This window comes from Nannospalax galili, unplaced genomic scaffold, assembly GCF_000622305.1.
Source record: "Nannospalax galili isolate Female #2095 unplaced genomic scaffold, S.galili_v1.0 scaffold1340, whole genome shotgun sequence".
In the NCBI taxonomy this organism is placed as follows: Eukaryota; Metazoa; Chordata; class Mammalia; order Rodentia; family Spalacidae; genus Nannospalax; species Nannospalax galili.
The window spans coordinates 962,946-970,866 of NW_008346293.1; positions in this window are offsets into that span (position 1 = coordinate 962,946).

The following is a 7,921-nucleotide window of genomic DNA, read 5'->3' on the forward strand; positions in this document are numbered from 1 at the left end:
TGCTAGATGGCATATTTTGAAATTATGAATGTTCAATCTGTATTTTAATAGTAGTTATCAAGCCTTCAATTCTGTTATAATTAGTATATTTTTGTTTCCTCTTTACCACTTAGAGCTTGCTCCTGGCCCCCACTACCTAGCCTCATTCAAAGTTGTATCCCTAACAAGCACTGTGCTGGACTTAGAGCAGAGGCTCAGTCAGTATTTGTAAATGAATACATAAATTTCTCTAGATTATGACCACCCCCTGACCCCAGGACAGGACTCCTCTCATAGGCACCTTCAGATTCCCAGCATTAAGCATGCAGCAAGATGGAGCTTATAAATAATTCTTCAATAAAGCATAGGCTAATTTACTTATTCCTTTGTGGGATTCTGCAGTGAATAAAACAAGTTTCATGTTCTCATACAAACATTCTAATGGGAAAACAGAGTTAATCGGCCTGTGTGCATGAACAGTTAATCAAAATATCTGCTTCCTGCTCAAGCAGGGGAACCTGAGTTTGGATCCTTAGCACACATGTAAAAGCCAAGTATGGTGGTGTATATTTGTAACCCCAGTGCTAGGGGAGTCAAGACAGTCAGATCTTGGGGGCTTTCTGGGCCACCATTCTAGCCAAAATATCAGTCTCCAGGTTCAGTGAGAGACCTCAAAAGTCAAGAGGGAAAATAATAGAGGAAGACACCCCGTGTCGGTTTCTGGTCTCTACCACTAACATGTGCAGGAGTGCACCCAAAACACATGTGCTAATACATATCCCATACACAATAAATAAATAGTATCAAACTGTGATAAGTGTATACAGATCCCTCTAGAATATCAGAAAGACTGTTCTGGATAACTGATAGCAAGCATGGAGTTGAAAATGCTATACTCTGAAGAAAACAAATGAGTCTCCTGGGCAAAGAAAGAGTTCATGCAAAGGCCCTGCATATGAGTTTGGCAGGTTCCAACGCTCAGATGATGTTGCTCAGGAAGGCATGGCCATTCATCCTGGCCTCTCTGTACTATGGAGACAGAAGAAACAGGACTTGCAAAGATGTGGTGAGAGAACAAGGATCTTTTTCTTAAATTTGTTTTCTATTGAATTTTTTTGTATTTTATACAGACCATCTCAAACAATATTAATCATCTTTATATCCCCGTACCCACTGGCACCCTCACATAGCCCCTCCACTGGGGCTCATATACTCTGTCATCCCTGTTAAGGTCCACTGTGTCGTCAGTGTCCCCAGCCATTCCCCAGTGCAAGTCCATCCACCGAGGCCTAGTCAGCCTATTCAGAGTCCCTTGTTTTAGGAAGATCAGCTCTTCTTCACCTAGTAGCAATCAGTTGCCAATATTTCTTCAGATAAGATTGGGGTCTGCTGTCCGTTTTCCCAGCACAACAAGGGCCTTATAGCAAACACAATGGCATAATGTTCGTCCAAATGTCAGAACTCCACATTGCTTTGCTAGGGTAGGATTGACTAGATAAAGATTCCTGAAAGAAATGAAACGCTCTCCATGTATGGTGGCTCATATGAGACTGTTCTCCCATATGCTCCAAGTTTTTGAATACTTCACCTGACTGTTTGTGCAAGTATGGCCTTGCAGGAGGAAGCACACGCTGCAGTGGGTTTTGAGAGTTCACAGCCCTGTCCCATTTCCAATTTGTCTCTCTCTGCTTCCTATACCTGTTTGAAGGTATAAGTGCATAGCTTTCTGCGCCAGCCACTTCTGCTCCCATGCCTCCCCACCATGATGGACACACCCCTCTGGAACTGTAAAGATCAATAAACTCTTCCTTCTATAGGTTGCCTTAGTCATAGTGTCTCATCACAGCAACAGAAAGGTAACTAATACATTATGCCTGCTCACTAAGGTATAGATTAGCAAATATTTAATGGAGGGTTAGTACATAACAATGAACAAAAGACACCTGTCTGCATGGAGTGTGTGTGTGTGTGTGTGTGTGTGTGTGTGTGTGTGTGTGTGAGAGGGTCCAAAAATTTAAAGTTCTGTAGAAGACTAAGTCATTTCAGCTGTGACAAGCGTTATTAAAGAAGAGTTGGAAGATCGACTTGGATGCTTTCCTGGGTCACTTACCAAGTACCCCAAAAGACAGTGAACAGGGCAGAGCTTAAGAGAAGTTTTGACAAGTGATGTGCTTTCTCCTTTATGTTGTCTATACTGTCTAATTTTTCTATGGTGAGAATATTCCTTGACTTCTGTAATAATTTTTAAAATTACTACATAAAGGTGTTCTTATTAGTATTTCAGATATTAATGATAAAGCTAAGATTTCTTTGCCAAGGAAAGATAGTCAAACATCAAAAGCACCGTGAGACATTTTTGTGAAGCGTGACAGAAAGATGTTCGGCCCATGACTTGGGGTCTCTGCTTCATAACTGCTGTAACTTTTCTCACAAACAGTCACCCCCCACAGATATATAAGAAAACACGTTTTGTTATTTTCAATATCCATTCTTCCTTTCCTCAATTTGTGAGAATAAAACTTATCAGTAAGGGTACCATTGCTAGACACCTGTGGTCACAGACAGTTCTGCCGTTCTGTTTACACGGGCAGCAGGAATGCTTGTAAGCCCAGTACATCTGTTATGAGAAACTGATGGATCTCTGCAGAGAGGCTGTTTTATTTTTAAAGTTTTCTTGATCAAATCCAGATCCAACTGTTGATTGCCATAAAACCAGCTGTGGAAATGGGTCATTAACACTGATTAAAATTGCCTCGGTTAAGCAGCCTTGCTACAGACCTCAGCAGACAGTGGCAAAGGCACGTTATTGTCAGTTAAGCCTCCCCTGACTAGCTCATGACCCTAAGGAGTGACACAGGTGAAGTACATGAGGACTGGTCAATTGTTTCCTTAAAGCATAACTAACTTTATTATTCCTGAAGGAATAATCTTTAGAACATGAGGAAAGGGGGAAGAAACATTCTACTAACGTCCATTAAATACTTCCCCATCCTCCACACACATACCCAGAGCAGAAGTGTGAATTTTCTGTGTCTGTGCTGTGAATGTACATAGATATTTCCAGAGAAAGGAAAACATATAAAACCATTATGAAAACTAGGGAAGAAGGTGAAGGTTGTGGTTAAATCCTAGTATCAAAATTGATATTCTTGACCCAAGCTTCAATGAACTGTAAATTAATTATTTTCCGGGATTTTCTCTTCCTTTGCTTCCCACCTCCCAAGTCTTTCCTTAAATGTGTAACAAGGAGTGTATTTGGTGTGGATAGGTGCAAGAGGTGCTGATGTAGTGGCTGGGGGCAACCTGACTGGCTACCTCAGAACTGGTCAGGCTCTCTTCACATGCAGATGGAGCAGCAATCAGCAAACTAAGTCACATCCAATCCAAGCTGTCTCCACAAAGGTGACCCAAGGCAGCATTCAAGAGCTGACAGTGTCCCTAAGGCTGGAAAGAAAGGAGCCTGGTGGCTGCTGGAGGGAGAAGGCTTCCAAGTTCCCTAACCCCTGGGGCATTGTGCAGACCATAGAGGGACTATTGCTGTGTTGAGTTCACACTTGGAAGAAGCTGCCTTTTTACTATCCCGAATGAAGAGGAAACTGTCACAGTATAGGACAAACGAGAAGAGAGGGCAAAGGAATCTGTGACAACACCAGAGCCAATGACAACGACTCTAGCTTAGTTTTTCAGTGAGCCCTGCTGGTATTCCCAAGCAGGAGTTGCTTGAATTTCGTGTGCTTTGCGTGTCATTTATTTTCAACATATAAGCGTCAAAACAGTCCTTCCTTCCCCCTTCATTCCTCCTTCCTTCCTTCTTTCCTTCCTTCCTTCTGACACTGGAGCAGTTGAATTCAAACAGAAGCTTGGGGACAATTTTATTACAGTTTAAAAAGAGAAAAACTCTAGTACAGGCAAGCTGTAGATTTCAGCAGCTGCCCAGAAGAGGAGACTCAAGAGGAGAAGGAAAACAGCCACACTGTTTGAGCTAAGCTGGCATAGAGGTCAGCCACATGATTAGGAGGGGAGCTTTAGAGAAAGAGTATGGAAGCCCAAAGTGCCAGAAAAAAAGGATAGACAGGCTCTGCCCTTCACTGCACTTTCTGGGCTGAGTAAGTTATTCTTGGCCTATGATATACCCAGCCAATGGGGTCCTGAATTGGGCTCTAAAAACTGTGGTTTAAGAAAAGAGATTTATTTCCTCACCTATCAAGAGGTTCATGACTAAGGCTCTCATAATAGAAGATATATTAACAAGAGGAAAACACACATTTATTTAAAATGTTTTCACGACATGACAGCCTTCAAAAATGAAAACTCAAACAAGTAAACCGGAGAATCTCTTGTACTGGATTTGAAGGAAATGGCAGAAGTGTGATTGGACAAAGGGAGTGTAAGATAAACTGGGGGAATTTAGCCAGGTCTGCTTCTTCAGATCTTCCCTGTGAGCTGTGTCGTCAGAGGAACAGGCATTGCTTTTCTCTGCATTTAGAGAGGAAACTGCTGGAATGTGGGCTTTATGACAGCATCAGGAAAGAAGAGCAGGGCAGAAGATGAGAGTGACTTACCGCTTCTGTTGTTTCCTCAAACAGGAAATTAGGGTAACCTGTCCTTCACCACATCAGCATTTTTTTAAAAATATTTTATTCATTATTCTTATTTTATGTATACGACTGTATTGTCTGCATATGCATAAATGCACCATGTCACGCAGCGCCCTTGGAGGCCACAAGAGGGCATTGGATTCCTCCGGAACTGTAGTTACAGACAGTTGTTGGCCTGCCATGTGGATGCAGGGTATTGAACCCGGGTTAAGCAGCCAGGGCGCTTAACCTCTGAGTCATCTCTGCAGCCCCCATATCAGCATTTTTAAATATATCTGTGAACAACTCCTAAAGTCTATCAAGTTTAATGAATCTGTAATATGTCAACTAGGCTAGCTTGAACTATGTTCCCTGGAATTCTCTTTCCTGTAGGTTTCCTGTGCTGCTCCAGGGCTCTTATGGAGATGGCAATGGTGCTGAGGTTTGTGCTGTTTCTCTGCTGGTTCACCTCACTGGCAGACATCTGCAGCCCAGTCAACAGTGACCCCACTGCCCCTGGGTCTTGTCCAGCTTCTCCAGCTCCTGAGATGGGCATGCATTTTTCTCTATGATAAAGGATATCAGATGTTCCTGCAGGTTCCCCTACCACCTAGGGTGGGGGCAAAAATAACTGGCTAGATTTATCTGTCCTTGCTTAAACTCACACTTGAGTGATCCATAATTTCCTACTGTTTCTAATTTTACATCGTCTTGTGGACTTTAGCATCAGACACAGAAGCAACCGCCTAACACAGAAATTATTCAATTGTTTCCCCAAATTGCTTGAGATCAAATCATCATAATCCTTTTGATATACAAAAATAGAAATAGGAGAATAAACATGGATGGAGTAATCAGTGTCCTAATGCTTCTAGAGTTTTGTATGAAACTGTGACCTTCATAAGTTGATACCATTATTGATTTTTAAAATGATATTGGTATAGTTTACAGGTAGAATGTTCAAAGGCCCAAGTAGCAAAGACTTGCTTTCTAGCTTGGTGTCAATGGAAGGAGGTAAAACTTTAAGAGGTGGGGGAGTCTAGTGGGAGGCATTTAGGTTATAGGAAGCATGACCACAAGAAAGGATTATTGAAACCCACTTATTTCTTTTGCTTCCCAGGCATCAGATGAGCTGTTTTACTCTGAAATTCACTCATTCCCTTACCACAGGCCCCAAAACTACAGGGCCAAACAATCAGACTGTTGCCTCTACAACTCTACAATTGACATCTTCTCTTTGTAAGTTGATTATCTCATTTATTTTTTAATATTTTATTTATTATTTTTATGTGTATGAATGTAGTGTCTACATATGTGTTGTACAATGCCTGGATGGGTAGAAAATAATGTAGAATTCCTCTAGATCTGGAGTTATGGATGATTTTTAGCTGCCATGCAGTTGCTGGGAATCCAACCTGGGTCCTTTGCAAGAGCAGACAGTATTCTTAACTGCTGATCTGTCTTTTCAATCCCAATTATCTTATTTATTTGTTATAGTAATAAAAAGCTAACATATATATCATCTCCTGTGTGTGTGGTATGTATGTTTGTGTTTTTTTTTGTGTGTGTATACATGTTAATGTATGCATACATGTGCACTGGTACATATGTATGTGCAGATTCAGGTGCATGTAAGGGCCAGAGGTCAATGCCAGTTATTTTTCTCAGTTGTTCTAAGATTATATTTTGAGACAGGGTTTCTCACTGAACCTGGAGCTCACCAATTTGGCTAGAATGGCTGGCTAGCAAGCCCAAGGAACCCTCTGATCTCCACCTCTCTGGAGCTGGGACTACATGGGTGCTAGGGATCCAAATTCAGCTCCTCCTGGTTGTGAGGTAAGCACTTTACAACTGAACTATCTCCCCAACCCCATCTCCCTCCTTCTGATAAGTCAGAATGTTACTTCATTTTCATTTCTTAAATATTTGTGCTTATTCCATTTTAATTCTAACATAGTATATGATTAGATATGATCACCTAATCATACTTCTCTTCAACAGAACAGGTACATAAATTGTTTTTATAATCTGTGACCTTAATGCTCTTAAGTATCCAAAACATGACTCTTTTTTCTGTCTCATTATTAATAGTAAGCAAGTAATCAAAATTGTAAGAATATATTGTTAATTATCAGGTATTATACAGGTTGCTTATTATGCTGACACTCCAAACCTCATTAGATGAAGACAACTGTATACTAGTCTAATTCATACATTAGTGAATCAAATGGGAATCAGCTCTGTCCTTGGCTGGTCTTGTCTGGGACAGCTTGTCAGGGCTAACTGCTGTATGTATCTGTCATCCTCTCAGACAAGCTGCCTGATCTGCTTTCTTCACTTCCGTATCGGAGATGCAACAGAAAGAAAATGGGAACACGTAAGGCCGAGGAAGAGTGTCCCTTCTACCCAATTCTCTCAGCCAAAGCAAATCACAAAGTAAATTTTGAAACAAGGGTTTAGGAAACTGAACTCTGACTTATAACGAAGAGTATGTATTTGTTCTTTATCCAAACTCCTGATATAAAATCAAAACTTAGAATTTCCAAAGTGGTATGAGACTCTAAAATTGAAAATACCATCATTTGTTATTTATAATAAATTTATTTCAAATACAGCTGAGTTTATATCCATGAAGTGACATTTGGAATTTCCCAGAGGAAATGGCGTTGGTTGCCAGGGAAACATCTATGTGATTAGAGGGTTAGAACTACCTCACTGACCTCTAGAGAAAAGAGAGGGATTGGAAGTTGAATCTTCTTACAAAATTTCCAGTGATTTAAGAAGTCAACACCATATGATAAAGTCTCTATACTCACTCAAGAAGATAAGGTTCAAAGAGACTTCAGGCAAGGTGGTGAGTTTTGTGAGGGTGTGGAGGATCCATGTCCCTCCCACAGATCTTTCCCTATGCATTTTTTCCCTCTGGCTGTCTCTGAGTTGTACGAATTTATGATATAGTGGTTCTCTCTCATGCAAGTTTTCAGTTACCTGTAATCAACTGTCCACTGAAAAATATCAAATGCAAAACTCCATATATTTCAGAAGATTCCAAAAATTAAATGGAAAAATCCAGAAAAAAAATGATCAATTTTAAATTTCATTTCAATCTGAGTAATGATGAAATCTCATGTCACTCTGCCCTGTCACGTGTAAGGTGTGGAGCATGCCTCTGTCCAGCTTCTCCATGCTGTGTATGCTTCCCATCCCTTAGTCCCACATTAGTGTCAATCGATCCCAAGCCAGAAACAGCACAAAGTGAAAGCAACTTTATTTAGGAGAGTAGAAATAGCAATTTGGGAGGCACGGATCAAGATAGCTCTGAATCTGTATTCAGTAGCGGGCACAAAAAAAAAAAAAAGAAAAAA